Source organism: Cupressus sempervirens, chromosome 4 (genome assembly GCF_028749045.1).
Source record: "Cupressus sempervirens isolate cs-2001-9-10 chromosome 4, ASM2874904v1, whole genome shotgun sequence".
Lineage (NCBI taxonomy): Eukaryota > Viridiplantae > Streptophyta > Pinopsida > Cupressales > Cupressaceae > Cupressus > Cupressus sempervirens.
The window spans coordinates 743,804,908-743,821,855 of NC_143121.1; positions in this window are offsets into that span (position 1 = coordinate 743,804,908).

Here is a 16,948-nt window from a genome sequence, read left to right on the forward strand (position 1 = left end):
TCAGGCTGCTCAATGTATACCTCTCCTTCAAGTTCTCTATTTAGGAAGGCCAATTTTACATCCATCTAATACATTTGAATTTCTTATTTTGCTACATAAGATAGAAACATTCTCATTGTTTCCATTCTGGCTACAGGGGCATAAGTCTCCTCATAGTATATTCCTTCTTGATGTGAATATCATGTGCACATAAGTCTAACCTTTTTTCTTACAACTTCACCTTGTTCATTCCTCTTGTTTCTGAATACCCACTTGGTTCCAATAGCATTCTTGTCCATAAGTCTTGGAACTAATTCCCATGGTTCATTTTTTCATAATCTAATCTAATTCTTCCTTCATTGCTTGAATCCAATGATCATATTTCTAGGCTTCATCTGCACTCTTAGGTTCAACTTGAGAAATTAAACACATCTCTTTATTAACTCTATTCCTTTTCATCACTCCTTTGTCTTTGCTTTCAATTATCTACTCTAGAGGGTGATTCTTTGTCAAATTCTTATTAGAGAGAGGAGTTGCTAACTCAACTCTTACTTCTTCTCTTGGTTAAGATCTTTCTCCTCTTTGCTCAACAATTTGCACATCATTCTGCAAATCATTATTAGTCTCAAAGAAAAGTTTGACATTCTGTCTAACAATTCCAATATTATCTTCTTTTTTATGAGAATTTTAATCCATCATCCTTTCCTTAATTCTAAACTTTCATCAACTTTTACATTTGTGCATTCAACTATTGTCTTAGTTTTTTGATTAAAACATTTGTAAGCTTTACTTTCTAATGAATAATCAAGAAACATACCTTCATCACTTTTTGGATTAAACTTACCAATATCATCATCTCTCTTTATATAAAATTTTCTTCCAAAGACTTAGAAATACTTTACTAAGGCTGAATGACCAAACCATAATTCACAGGGGGATATGATATGACATGTTGCATTATTACCAAGTCTAACAATACCTCTATCATGATTCCTAAATTTAACAAACTTATTCATATCATTAGTCATGTGATATGAACATCCATTGTCTATCATCCAATCAAATTTCTTTTCAAGCTGAGAAACTAGATCTTTTTCCTCTCCAATTTCTATGTCAAGCTCATCTTCTTTAATGGCTATGAATCTTAGCTCATCATCACTTTCACTCTGAAATTTTCCATTAGATTCCTCATCTTCATTTGCATACAGACAATTTCTAGGCCTTCTAGGCTTAAACTTTCCATTATACTTTTTCTCTCTCTTATGATATTTAGATGCATAATGACCAAGTTTATTACAAGTCCAATATTTAAAGATATTCATACCATCTAGTTCTCTTCTTACAAGAAGGGCTATACCTTCTTCAATTTTCTTATCTTCATTAGATCTAGTTCTACTGCTACAAGCAAAATCTCCACGTGTACTCACACTTCTAGACAAATTTGGTCGAACACTTTAGGTACTAAAATCTATTTCAACTATTGTCAATTTTCCAGACCTTCTTCTATTGCTTCCAATCTTCCAAGAAAGGTTTCTCTAGTAAACTTCTTAGTTTAGTGTATCAATAGTTCAATCATTGGTGTTTCTCTCCTGAATGGTGATGTCAAAGTTTTTAAGATCTTCCACACAACTTCATCTTCTTCCTTGGTTCCACCATATGATTTTATTTCTACAATAATCTTAGATATCCTACTAGCATAGCTTCTTATAGATTCATCTTCCAATATTTTAGCATCATGAAATGCACATATCCAATTCTATAATCTTATTCTCTTTGTATGTTTATCTCCTTCAAAAGTAGATTCTAATGTTTTCCAAATTCCATGAGATGTTAGTAGTGACTTTACCTGACTATATTTTTTCTCTGAAAGAGTTGATAGTAAGACTTCTCTAGTCTCATGTTGCACATGAATAGATCTCTTTCTTCTTCACTGCATTCTTCAAGCTTCTCTTTTTTCACAATCATCTTGCCGACTTTAGTTGAAAGCCAGTAACTTGGACCCATAAATAGCAGATGAGTCTTCATCTTCTCTTTCCAATTGTCATAGTTGGCTCCATGAAATTTAGGACTATCCTTTCTAAATAGATTCACCATTAATCTCCTAAAGTTGTTAAGCTTTCTCTTTAAGGATTTGATGCTCTGATACCAATTGTTAGAATATATCGTCCACTAATATAATTGAGAGGGGGGTGAATCATTTATATCATAATTATCAACCTTAATAAATCTTAACCATGTGAGTAGTATAAATAGAAACCATAATAGGATACTCATGGACAATGACACTAAATATGTTGACTAGAGAATCCCTTGACCAAAGGGAAAACCCTAGTGGGGATGGTATCCACAAGATGATGTATTAATATAAATAATCCTTGTTAGAGGATGTAACTTGTGCTAGATACAATTTATTACTTGTGTATTTCCTTTGATGTTACACAAATGTCATATCATTATCAATCGGTATATGCTGAGCTCACTCGAGTAGTAAAGATAGTTTTCTATGTCTTTCGAGCATTCCTGTGGTTGCTGAGTTCAAAAGGTAGTGTCTACCAAGCTCACTTAGGTGTCAAAGGAAAGTATGCAAAAGATGAGTGTTAACTGAGCTCACTTAGTTAATGAAGGAAAACTGGATGGAACCAGTGCTAACCAAGCTCACTTAGTTAATGAAGGAAAACTGGATGGAACCAGTGCTAACCAAGCTCACTTGGTTGCTAAAGTATTTTTGCAAGTTTGCAATGTCAACTAAGCTTTTGTTGGTTAACATAGGAAATAATTTTTGGGTTAGTTTCTATCGAGCTTGGTCAGCTAACAAAATATTTTCTTAGTTTAGTAAATTAAGCCTAATTGATTTATCTATTGATTCCAATGGACTAAGGTGATGAATATTAATCATTCTAAGTTGTATTTGAGCTGACTTGACAAAGTGAAAGATATAAGCATAAGGTCAAGTTGTGGTTTCAAAGTATGGATGTGAAAGTATGAAGATGTTATTGAAGATTTAATGATGAAGAGGAAGTAAATTTGAAGGATAAGAAGAATATCCTTGTGGAGTAGAAAATCTATATTCGATCAAGAAGGATTAAGTACAAGCTAGAATAGAGATCTATAATCAGTAATTCAATTGCATTCAAATTAGGTCATCTCATTGTTATCTTCTAACCATTGTAGTAGTGATCTAAATCTCTTAACAGAGCTGGCTTAACAAATATTTGCAAATCCTCTAACAAGGTGGCAATTCCATTGAATTGTCTCAAGACCTTTAACAAGGCCACTCCTAATAGGGTGATTAAATATTTTAATAAGGTCACACCTAACAGTGTGTTTTGTAACCTTTAGTATTGTTTTCTCCTTATATGGCTCACTTCAGAAGAGTGAAAACAATAACTAATTGCAAATGGTGGTTTTTCCCAAATTGGGTTTCCATGTTAAATCCTGGTCTCAAATGTGTTCATGATATTTTCTTTTGTGCATTTGCAACTAAGTTAAAGTAATGGTAATCATAGATAACATCTAAAGTTTATATGTTATGGATTTACCAAGTACATTAAGTAATTACTGAATTACAACATTTTATGTGTGTTTACTGAGCATCAACACTATTCAATTTTTAGTTTGTATCTTTGTACTAACATCTAAGGGATTTGGGATTTATTTTAGTAGTAATTGATTCACCTCTCCCCTCTTAGTTACTCCTCTTATATTTCCAACAATTTGTATGAAAGCTTTTGGTGCTTGGAGAGAAGGTTTCAAGGACCTAAGCTAAATATCAGGATGTCTTACATAAGAGAGATCCTCAACCTGAATAGAGATGATTTTGTAGCATGATAAGGACTTATGAGGTTACACTTGGCTACCATCAATGACTTAGAATGAAAATATCTTGATATTGAGTACAAACTCCCACTTAAATATTATCTGTTGAAGATATTGCTGAAAAGAAGAATCATAACATCATGATAATTGATATTGCATATGCTCTTAGTTATGTTGAATTTGATGGATTCAAAGATTGCAAGACAACTCATGAGATGTGGATCAAACTAAAAGACATATGTGGAGGAGTTGAAAATTTAAGAAGTGATAAGGTTGAAAGTCTTAGATGAAAATGAGAGAAGATAAGAACATTGCTAAATATGTGGAAAGAATCAAAGCAAGTGTAAGTGCAATCAAAAAATTTGGAGGAGACATTGAAGAGAAAACAGTTGTAAGCAAGGTACTTAGAACTCTTCTTCCTATTTATGCAATTAGAGTGTCTACTATTCAAGATATGAGATGTGATCCAAATAATAAAATATCTTTGGATGCTCTAGTTGGAAGATTGACAACTTTTGAATTAGATAACTTTGATAACTATGTTCCTAGTTCAAAAGTTCTTGAATATGCTTTTAAACCTAAACTCTCACTCAAAGAAAAGGGAAAGAAATCAAAATCTAGTAAATCAAGAAGTGAAGAAGAAGGAACATCACAAGAAAGTTTAGATAGTGATCTTGAAGTTGTTGAAGCCCTACTTGCAAGAAAATACTCCAGAAGTAGAGGAAAGTACAAAGGTAAAGTTCCTCTGATATGCTTTTCCTATGAAGAATTTGGCAACATTGCTGCTAAGTGACCAAATAAGGAAACCAAAGATGAAAAGAAAAGAAATAAGCACAAAGGCAAGAAGGATTTCAAGAACTACAAGAACTACAAAGACAAAGGTAAGAAATGTAGTTTTATAGCTAAAGATTCTGATAATAGTGAAGATGAAGTGGTATATATTGTTGGAAGAGATAAATTTGATGATGAAGGAGATAAAATGGCACTTATCTCTCATGTTAGAAAAAATGATATATGGATTATTGATAGTGGTTGTTCACATCATATGACTAGAGACAAAATAAAGTTTGAGCACATGGAATATTATGATGGAGGTGGTGTGAGGTTTGGAAACAATGAACCTTGTGACATAAAAGGAAACATATGTATTTCATTGACTAAAGAACTTGTATGTCACAATGCTTATTGGGCTGAAGGACCAAAGCATAATCTACTGAGTGTGACACAGTTTAATAATATTGGATTCAAGGTAGAATTCATAAATGGATAGACCAAACTACTAGATGGAAAAGGAAATATTGTTGGATTTGGCAAGAAAAAAAAAAGGTAATATATTTTATCTTAATCTTAGTGATTGTTCACATTTTATTGCTCAAGTAGAAGAAATATGGTTATGGCACAAAAGGATATGTCATATAAACTTTGATAATCTAGTTAAGATAAGCAAACATAAAAGGGTATGAGACATTCCTAGTTTGAAGAGACTTGATATGGGTCTATGTAAGAATTTCCAAATTGGTAAGATGGGTAAGACTAGTTTCAAAAGCAAAAACTATCAATTAGAAGAAGTCTTAGAAATTGTTCATATAGACTTATGTGGACCTATTGGAATAGAGAGTTATAGTGTAGAAAATTTTTTCATTCTTTTTTTGATGACTATTCTAGAATGATGATTGTAATGTATCTAAAAAGAAAAATTAGAAGCTTTTCAAAAGTTCAAGTGGCATCTAGCAAGAGTAGAAAAAGAAACTAGAAAAAGGTTGAAATGCTTAAGATTAAATAGAGGTGGTGAATTCATCTCCAATGAATTCAATAATTTTTGTATTAAAAGAGGAATTAAAAGACAAGTATTAGCCCCTAGTACACCACAACAAAATGGTATAGCTAAAAGAAGAAACAAATCCTTCATGGATTGTGTAAGAACCTTGATGATTGAAAAGAATGTTGCTCTCAAATATTGGAAGCTGTTAGCATTGTAGTTCATATCTTGAATAGAGTAAAATTAAAGAAAGATTCAAACAAAACTCCTTATCAACTATGGTATGGCTACAAACCTAATGTAAGTTATTTGAAAGTATTTGGCAACAGATGTTATATCTTGACAGAGTCTAGAAAAGGCAAATTTGATGTAAAAGGTGATGAAGGAATATTTATAGGATACTCCTAAAACATTTCTACTCATAAAATAATAGAAAGTGCACATGTTAAAAATGATGAGTTTGTAGAAAAGAGTGAAGAAGAAAGCAAAAAAGAGCTAGAGGATTACAAAAAAATTGTTTACTTTGAACTTGATACCCTACCAAATCTATCTGAAAGAAAGGAACCTTCATCTCTCGAGTCCCCAAAATCTCTAACACTTACCAAGTTGCAGACGATGTAACCTGAGTTATGTCACAATCAAAGGCTACTGAGCTAGTTCAAACTGAGTTTGATAGACCTGAGTCATAGACAGAAGAACCTAAGCTTTAAACTGAAGTTCATAATGAAGATAGTGGAACTCATTCAAATCCCAAAGAGCTTGTATTAGCCAAATGTTAGATTGTGGTGACTGATCAGGAAAGTACTGTACATACTTCATAAATAGTAATTTTTTTTTTTTTTGGAAGTAGCCGACATGGTAGCCGACATATTATGGCCGACATATGGCCGACATGTTATAACCCTAAAGCGGTTTAATACTTGTATAAAAAGGGCTTAGGGTTGGGTATTTTTTTATGTGTGGTGATACGAAATTGGTTCTTGCGGCAGTATTGAGCTGTAAGGGATTACGGATTGTAATCAGGTTGTAATCACTGGATTGTAATAAGATCGAACTTGCTGTTTGGTGGATGTAGCCCAGGGATTGGGTGAACCACGTTAAATCTTGGTGCCTTGTGTTCATTTCTGTGTGTTCTATTATTTTTGTTATTGGTTATATTTGCATGTAGTTTTTATTTCTGTCCGTGGTTTATCCTAACAAGTGGTATCAGAGCCTAGTTGTTTCTCAGTTATCCTCTGCAGGAAAGTCTCACGGTTAAGTGGGAGTCTCACGGTTGAGTGGGAGCAATGGCAGATGATGGTAAGCTGAGGGTTGATAGGTTTAATGGGCAGAACTTCCAGTTATGGAAGATGCAAATGGAAGACTATTTATATCAGAAGGATTTATGGAAGCCGTTGGAAGGAAAAGCCAAGAATCAGGGAACTATGTCAGAGGCTGAATGGGATCTTTTGGACAGAAAGGCACTCGGAAGCATTCGGTTATGCTTGGCACCATCGGTGGCATTTAATATTACAAAAGCAAAGACGACAAAAGATTTGATGAAAACCCTAGCGACACTGTATGAAAAGCCCTCCGCTTCAAATAAGGTATTTCTCATGAAGCGTTTATTTAATATGAAAATGGCAGAAGGTGGATCTGTTGCAGATCATTTAAATGAGTTTAATACTATTACTAGTCAATTATCTTCTGTGGGTATCAATTTTGATGAAGAAATTAGGGCTCTCTTGATTTTGTGTTCTTTGCCTGAAAGCTGGAATGGCTTGGTAATGGCGGTGAGTAATTCTGTTCCTGGATCAAGTACCCTAAAATATGATGATGTGATCGGTGAAGTCAGGAAACTCGTAGAAAATCCTCAGGTGGATCTACATCAGGAAGTGCTTTAAATGCACAAAGCAGGGGCAGAATGACTGAAAGAGGAAGTAACTCTGGAAATCGTGGGAAATCAAGAGGAAAGTCAAAGGGGAGGAGGTCTCAATCGAGAGGACCAAATGATTGCTGGTACTGTGGGAAACCAGGGCACAAAAAGAAAGATTGCTGGACTCGAAAGAAAAATGAAGGAGATAAATCAGATGGAGACAAAGAGGCAAATGTGGTAAGTAATAAATCCGAAGAGGATGCTTTGCTTCTGTCTTTAGAGAGTGTTGATGATTCATGGGTTTTAGATTCTGGTGCTTCTTTTCATGCTACACCTCATAGAGGTTATTTCATTGATTATGTCCAAGGGGATTTTGGGCTTGTTTATTTGGGGGATAATGAACCCTGTCAGATTGTTGGAAAGGGAAAAATTAAGATTAAGTTGCAGAATGGGAATCATTGGCTACTACATGAGGTAAGACATGTTCCAAAGCTGAGTAGGAATTTAATTTCAGCAGGGCAACTCGGTGATGAGGGTTGTGTAATTCATTTTAATGATAAAAATTGGAAGGTTTCAAAAGGTTCCCTTGTAGTAGCAAAAGGTGTGAAAGTAGGCACCTTATATCTTTGTACAGGTCATATTGTTCCTTCTACTTTGATTGTTTCAGAGAAAAATGAATATTCAGGAACAATTATTGCAGTTGAGCAGGGAGAACAAATAGCTGCTGTAGATTCTGATACAGCGCTGTGGCACAATAGACTTGGGCACATGAGTGAGAAAGGTATGAAAGTACTTCATTCAAAGAAGTCTTACCAGGTCTAAAATGTGTGAATATGGATTTCTGTGAAAGTTGTGTGTATGGAAAACAAAAGAGAGTGAGTTTTGTAAAGACAGGGAAGGAAAACAAAAAGGAGAAATTAGAGCTTGTGCATACAGATGTATGGGGACCGGCTCAGGTATCTTCCCTTGGTGGCTCTCATTATTATGTTACATTTATTGATGACGCAACTAGAAAAGTATGGGTTTATTTCCTTAGACAAAAATCTGATGTATTTCAAACTTTTAAGAAATGGAAATGCTTGGTTGAAAATGAGACTGGTAAGAAATTAAAATGTCTCAGATCTGATAATGGTGGTGAGTATTGCAGTCATGAATTTGAAGATTATTGCTCCACTAATGGTATTCATAGACAAAAAACTATTCCAAGGACTCCACAGGAAAATGGAGTGGCTGAACGCATGAACAGGACTATAATGGAGCGCGCAAGGAGCATGAGGTTGCATGCTGGGTTGCCCTTACACATGTGGGTGGAGGCTGTCAATACTGCAGTATATTTGATTAATAGAGGTCCCTCTACTCCTTTGGGCTGTGGTATTCCAGAGGAAGCATGGACTGGTAAGAAGGTGAGTTATTCTTTTCTCAAGACCTTCGGTTGTGAAGCTTTTGCTCATATAGACTCTGAAAATAGAACCAAGCTAGAAGCGAAATCAAAGAAATGTATCTTTGTTGGATATGGAATTAATGAATTTGGCTATAGGCTTTGGGATTTTGAAAATCATAAAATTATAAGAAGCCGGGATGTCATATTCAATGAAAAAGTGTTGTACAAAGATCTGTTGCAGCAACATGAGAAGAAAGAAGATGATTATGTAGTGCTGGATGATACTCCAAAAGCTGATGTTCCAGCCATTCCTCATGATGTGCAACAACTGCAACAAAAAATACCACACACACCAGTGAATATTAGACGGTCAATAAGGCCAATTAGACCTCCACAAAGGTTTTCTCCCTCTTTGTATTCTATTTTACTTACTGATGCTGGTGAACCTGAAAGTTATGATGAAGCTGTGCAGGTGGATACTAAGATTTAGTGGGAGTCTACAATGAAAGATGAAATGGACTCTTTGCTGAAAAATAAGACATGGGATTTGTGCAAGTTGCCTGCAGGTAAAAAGGCTTTACAGAATAAATGGGTTTACAGGTTGAAAGAAGAGGAAGGAGGTAAGAAAAGATTTAAGGCCAGGTTAGTTGTAAAAGGATTTGCACAGAAAAAGGGAATTGATTTTGATGAGATATTTTCTCCTGTTGTTAAAATGACTTCTATTCGTACTGTTTTAAGTCTTGTGGCTACTGAAGATTTGCATTTAGAGAAGATGGATGTTAAAACAACCTTTCTTCATGGTGATTTGGATGAAGAAATATATATGGCTCAGCCACAGGGTTTTGAGGTCAAAGGTAAGGAGAACTTAGTGTGCAAATTGAAGAGAAGTTTATATGGCCTGAAGCAAGCACCTCGGCAATGGTATCTGAAATTTGACAGTTTTATGCATGAGCATGGATATAACAAGTGTCATTCAGATTACTGTGTTTATTTTAAGAGGTTGGATGATGATAGCTACATTATTTTATGTCTATATGTTGATGATATGCTTATAGCTGGGTCTAACATGCATCATATTAAGGGGCTAAAATGCCAGTTAGCACAAGCATTTGCTATGAAGGATTTGGGGGCAGCAAAACAAATCCTTGGTATGAAGATTTGCAGAGATAGGAAGAACAAAACATTGACGCTATCTCAAGCTGATTATGTTGAGAAGGTGTTGCAATGTTTCTCTATGGAGAATGCTAAAGCTGTCAGCACACCTTTACCTGGTCATTTGAAATTGACTAAGGAGATGTGTCCCAAGACACAGGAAGAGGAGGATAAGATGTCCAAGGTACCCTATGCTTCAGCTGTAGGAAGTTTGATGTATGCTATGGTATGCACTAGGCCAGATATTGCACATGCAGTGGGAGTCGTTAGCAGGTATATGAGTCATCCAGGTTTTGAGCATTGGAATGCTGTCAAGTGGATTCTCAGATATTTGAGAGGAACATCCAATAAGTGTTTACACTTTGGGGGCTCTACTATTGATTTACAGGGCTATGTTGACTCAGATTTGGCTGGGGATATTGATACCAGACGGAGTACTACAGGTTATGTCTTTACTGTTGGTGGGGCAGCCGTGAGCTGGGTTTCTAGGCTACAGAAGATTAATGCTCTCTCCACTACAGAGGCAGAGTATGTTGCTGCTACAGAGGCAGCCAAAGAGATGATATGGCTTCAGTTCTTCTTGGAAGAATTGGGACATCCTCAGAAGGATAATTATTTGTTCACAGATAGTTAGAGTGCCATTCATCTTGCTAAGAATTCAGCTTTGCATTCTAAGACCAAACACATACAGTTGCGATACCATTTCATTCGGTCAGTTTTGGAGGATGGATAGTTAAAGCTGGAGAAGATACATACCAATGAAAATCCAGCAGATATGTTGACAAAGGTTGTCACAAGGGAGAAGCTGAACTCCTCTTCAGTTCAGTTGGTCTTTTAGACTAAAATGTGAATAACAGAACAGTAGAGTCCAGGGTGGTTTGATCCAGTGGGAGCCCCATGCGGTAGTTGTATTGCTACAGGATCAGTCTCCAAGTGGGAGATTGTTGTTTAGTGTGGAGCCTGATCAGTCCCCAAGTGGGAGATTGTTAGATTGTGGTGACTGATCAGGAAAGTACTGTACATACTTCATAAATAATGGGGTTCGGGGCAACGCCCCGAATTTTTTTTTTTTGGAAGTAGCCGACATGGTAGCCGACATATTATGGCCGACATATGGCCGACATGTTATAACCCTAAAGCGGTTTAATACTTGTATAAAAAGGGCTTAGGGTTGGGTATTTTTTTATGTGTGGTGATACAAAATTGGTTCTTGCGGCGGTATTGAGCTGTAAGGGATTACGGATTGTAATCAGGTTGTAATCACTGGATTGTAATAAGATCGAACTTGCTGTTTGGTGGACGTAGCCCAGGGATTGGGTGAACCACGCTAAATCTTGGTGCCTTGTGTTCATTTCTGTGTGTTCTATTATTTTTGTTATTGGTTATATTTGCATGTAGTTTTTATTTCTGTCCGTGGTTTATCCTAACACCAAATATGTCAGAAGACATCATGCACCTGATCAAGTCAGTGGAAAAAAATCTAATGGAACAATGATAAGAAGGCAATTAAAAGGTACATGTTTACTTGTTGAATTTGAACCTAGAAATGTTAAAGATGCTCTAGAAAGTGAAAGTTGGATTGAAGCAATGAATAAAGAAATATAATAGATAAAGAAGAACAAAACTTGGACTCTTGTTCCTAGACCCAAGGATAAGAATGTAATTGGTACAAAGTGGGTATTCAGAAATAAGCTAAATGAAGATGAAAAAGTTTCAAGAAATAAGGCAAGACTAGTATGCAAAGGTTATTCTCAAGAAGGTATTGATTATGGTGAGACTTTTGTTCATGTAGCAAGACTAGAAGGTGTTATAACTTTACTTGCATATGCAACACATAGAGGATTTAAAGTATATCAAATGGATGTCAAATCTGCATTCTTGAATGGAATTCTTGATGAAGACGTCTACATTGAACAACCATAAAGTTTTGTAGATCTTAGCAAAAGAGACATGGTTTGCAAGTTACACAAAGCATTATATGGTCTCAAGTAAGCTCCTAGAGCTTGGTATGAAAGACTTCATAATTACTTGGTACAGATTGGCTTTCAAAAAACAAATGATAATAGTAGTTTATATATCAAGAAAGGACCAAATAAGAAGATTGTGTTGGCAGAGATATTTGTTGATGATACTCTATTTATAGGAAATGATGACTCGTGCAAAGCATTTTTAGAAGAAATGAGTAAAGAATTTGAAATGTCCATGTTTGGTGAGATAAAATTCTTTGTTGGATTGCAAATATAGTAGAATAAAAATGGTACCTACATCACTCAATCTAAGTATACTAGGGAAATACTAAAAAAGTTTGGAATGGAAGATTCAAGACTAGTTAGAACCCCTATGTCTACTAGACATAAGCTCTTCAAAAATGATGATTTCAAAGAAGTAGATCAGACCACATATAGATCAATGATTGAAAAATTGCAGTATGTAGTACATACAAGGCTTGATATTACTCTAGCAGTTGGAATAGTGGAAATATTTTTAGCTAATCCTAAAGAAAATCACATGATGAAAATCAAGAGAATCATGAGATATCTAAAAGGTACTAAAGACTATGGCTTATGGTATAAACTTGGAGGCAATTTGTACTTGAAAGTATTTACTGATGCTAATTGGGCAAGAAGTATTGATGATAGAAAAAGCACTAGTGTTGGAGCATTCTTTCTTGGTAAAAGGCTAGTGTCTTGGACAAGCAAGAAGAAAAATTGTACATCTCAATCCACAGTAAAGGTAGAATATGTGGTAGTAGCTGTTAATTGTTCTAACATTGTTTGATTCAAAAAATTATTGGAAGGAATGAAGATAAAGATCAAGGATCCAATAGTCATATACTGTGATAAAACCAGTGCAATCAATATATCAAAGAATCCAATAATGCATACCAAAATAAAGCACATTGTAATAAAATATCACTTCTTAAGAGAATTGGTGTAAAAAATAAGAAGTCAGATTTGAATATGTCAATACAAAGGAATAGATTGCAAACATATTCACCAAGCCATTACCTAAGGATGCATTTCTATATCTAAGAGATAAGCTAGGGTTCATTCCCCTATTTGAAGTTCAGTAAATAAAGTTTAGTGATGCATCAATAATAGCTAAATTTGAAGATCAATTGGTTGGTACAAAATTGATAAGGGCATATTGCAAATGAATTAGTACTTAAGGTACATTGGTATTAACAGAGTTATTTTCTTTGGCATGTGTTGTTAGAGAGAGAGAGAGAGAGAGAGAGAGAGAGAGAGAGAGAGAGAGAGAGAGAGAGAGAGAGAGAGAGAGAGTTTATTGTCATATCTCTGAGAAATTTTTGGAACCAGAATAAAGTAAGAAACTAAAAGTAGAAGTTTTTTGTAAGAGGAAGAAAGTTTTGAATGAACTTGGTAGAAGTTGTTGCAGACAGAGGAAGAATCCAGTAAAAGGAAGAGCTCATACTGACAGAGGAAGTTCTCAAGAAAAAATACAAAATTGAAAAGGGCATATTGCAAATGAATCAGTACTTAAGGTACATTGGTATTAACAAAGTTGTTGTCTTTGGCATGTGTTGTCAAAGAGAGAGAGTTTATTGTCATATCTCTGAGAAATTTTTGGAACCAGAATAAAGTAAGAAACTAAAAGGAGAAGTTTTTCCAAAGAAGCAGAAGTTTTTTGTAAGAGGAAGAAATTTTTGAATGAACTTGGTAGAAGTTGTTGCAGGTAGAGGAAGAATCCCGCAAAAGGAAGAGCTCATACCGACAGAGGGAGTTCTCAAGAACAAATCCAAAATTTCATTGTGCTATGACATGTTGTGTTGCCATCAATGCCAAAGAGGGAGATTGTTGGATAAAATTGATTAATTGTGTATTGTCTTTGATGTTACACAAATGTCATATCATTATCAGTCAGTATATGCAAAGTTCACTCTGGTAGTGAAGACAATTTTTTGTGTCTACCAAGCATTCCTATGTTTGCCTAGTTCAGAAGGCAGTGTCTACAGTGCTCACTTGGGCATCAAAGGAAAGTATGTAGAAGATGAGTGTTAACTGAGCTCACCTAGATAATGAGGGAAAGTTGGATAGAACTAGTGCTAACCGAGCTAACTTGGTTGCTAAAGAATTTTCACAAGTTTGTAGTGTTAACCGAGCTTTTGTTGGTTAACATAGGAAATCATTTTTGAGTTAGTTTCTACCAAGTTGGGTTAGCTAACAAAAGATTTTCTTATATTGGTATATTAAGCTTAATTTATTTATCTATTGGTCCCAGCTGACTAAGGTGATGAATATTAATTTCTAAGTTGTATTTGAGCTAACTTGACAAAGTGAAAGATATAAGTATAAGGTTAAGTTGTGGTTTCAAAGTGTGGATATAAAAGTATGAAGATGTTATTGAAGATTTAATGATGAAGAGGAAGCGAATTTGAATGATAAGAAGAATATCCTTGTGGAGCATAAAAGCTATATTTGATTAGGAAGGATCAAGTACAAGCCAAAATAGAGATCTATAATCATTAATTCAGTTGCATTCAAATTAAGTCATTTCATTGTTACTTTCTAACCATTGAAGCAGTGATCTAGATCTCTTAATAGAGTTGGCTTAATAGCTATTTGCAAATCCTCTAACAAGGTGGTAGTTCCATTGAATTTTCTCAAGACCTATAACAAGGCCACTCCTAATAAGGTGAATAAATCCTTTAACAGGGTCACACCTAATAGTGTGTTTTGTAACCTTTAAAAGGGTTGGCTCCTAATAGGGCTTACTTCAAAAAAGTGAAAACAATAACTAGTTACAATTGGTAGTTTTTCCCAAATTAGGTTTCCACGTTAAATCCTAGTGTCAAATGTGTTCATGCTATTTTCTTTTATGTGTTTGCAACTAAATTAAAGTAATGGTAATCACATATAACATCTAAAGTTTATATGTTAAGGATTTACCAAGAACATTCAATAATTACTAAATTACAACATTTTATATGTGTTTACCAAGCATCAACAATATTCAATTTTTAGTTTGTATCTTTTTCCTAACATCTAAGGGATCTGGGATTTATTTTAGTAGTAACTGATTCACCCCTCCCCTCTCAGTTACTCTTATATTTACAACACCTTGTTAGGAGTCTATAACAACATTCAATACATATCAATCCATGTTAGGAGACTTTGAATCCCTGTTAGGAGATTCCAACCCTATTAGGAGTCGCGCCAACCTTGTTAGGAGTTGTGAAAGATAGATGGACCCTCTGTCCAAGCAGCTTCAGGGGCAAGACCAATGAACCCACTGTCCAAATGATCTCTGTATTATATAGAATAATTGAATAGAATTATACTTCCTTCCTCTTTCTCTATCCTATCAACTAGACCTCTGCTCCTTTTGATCTTGATACCAAATCACAAACTACACATCCAATAATCCCTTGGATCACTTACATGCATTTACCTCAACACTCTTCTCTAATTCACACTTCCTTGATCACTTTGCATACTTTATTTTCATTCCATATCTTACAAATAAAGAAAACATCCTTCCTTTATACCCTATCTTCAAAATAATTCCTTGAGTCAGCCTTCAGGCTTTACCAATTACTTATAATAAGATAATTAATTAATTTGCAATTACAATATCACTGTTAGCTCATAGTCTATAAAAAACTTCAGATGCGTGACTTCAGGACTTGCGCATTTACTAATGTCACCATCAAAGTGTCCTCAATCATAGTGTAACTGTGCATCACCACATTATACCTTTACTAGAAGATATAATTGGATCATCAAAAATTGTTTTCCATGCACTTTGTCTTTGCACTACTCTTTGTAAATCACTTATAGCTTCTATACATCTTGGACTTAGCCTCTTTGCATTTAACCTCATCATCAAGACACAAAGTAAAACATTTCCTTAACTGTGCTTCACTTGTACATCAAAACTTGATCTATACAAGTATGATCTCTATCTTCTATTTTGCTAGTTTTCATAAAATTACTGCTATGTTGACATCAATGAAAAACACAATCATGAATGTAACATGTCAATGGTCTCCAATGCTTAGGATACTCCCCCAAAGTAATACCATTAGCATTCGTGCTAATAGGGCTTTTCCTACCTTAAAAAGAAATCAACCATGTAAAAGGCCACAAAACATGCAAAAATATGGTAGATCAAATACATCTAAGATTACTACTTATAAGAGAGAAAATGGTCTAAATTTTCATAACAATTTTTCTCCGCTAGGGCAAGGGATCAATGAAATAGAAAAGACAAAGAGCATAGATTGCTTTGACATAACCAAATATGTGCATTTCCATACAAACCCTAAAAGAAACAAGAAGTATATAACCACAATGATCCAATTCCCAATTGGCTAGATGCAAGCAAAAGAAAGAGGCAAATGACCACCCATAGAAATCAAAATGCACTTCAAGGGCAACCTCTTTGAGAAATTCCCATTAATTTGGCATTACCTGTACATGGGGGAAACACGTATTCATGAGACCTTGGTGTGGAATATAGTTGTAATAATAATAAACTATGCTAAACCTAATAAATAAACCATCCACAAACATCTCATGTTTTCCTAACTACAACTGCTAAAATTGCTCTGAAACCAACATCTTAGTGACAATTCTAGAATGAGATTATGATATTTGTGCAAGTCTATACAAGACTATATGAGATGTATATAACATGCAAAATATATCAAGATGAGAACATGAAAATATTAAAGATATGTGTATTGATGAGACACAAGGCTAAATAATGCTAGATAATGCTTAAATGATGCTAAAATTATACTAAAACTTCTACAATAATGATGCCAATTAGATTATCAAATGATATCTCTAATATGCCTATAGTAAGGATGCATAAAACTTGGGTCATTTTGCTCTTGATTTTCCCTTCTATTTATAGGATTTTAGAAGGCAGTTGGGGTAAAGATTTGGGATTTACCCTTTACTATGGATAGGGGTGAAATTAAAAATATCGCACAGCACCTCAAGAGGAAAAGTCCAACAAACTTGGCTTGTGAGGATAA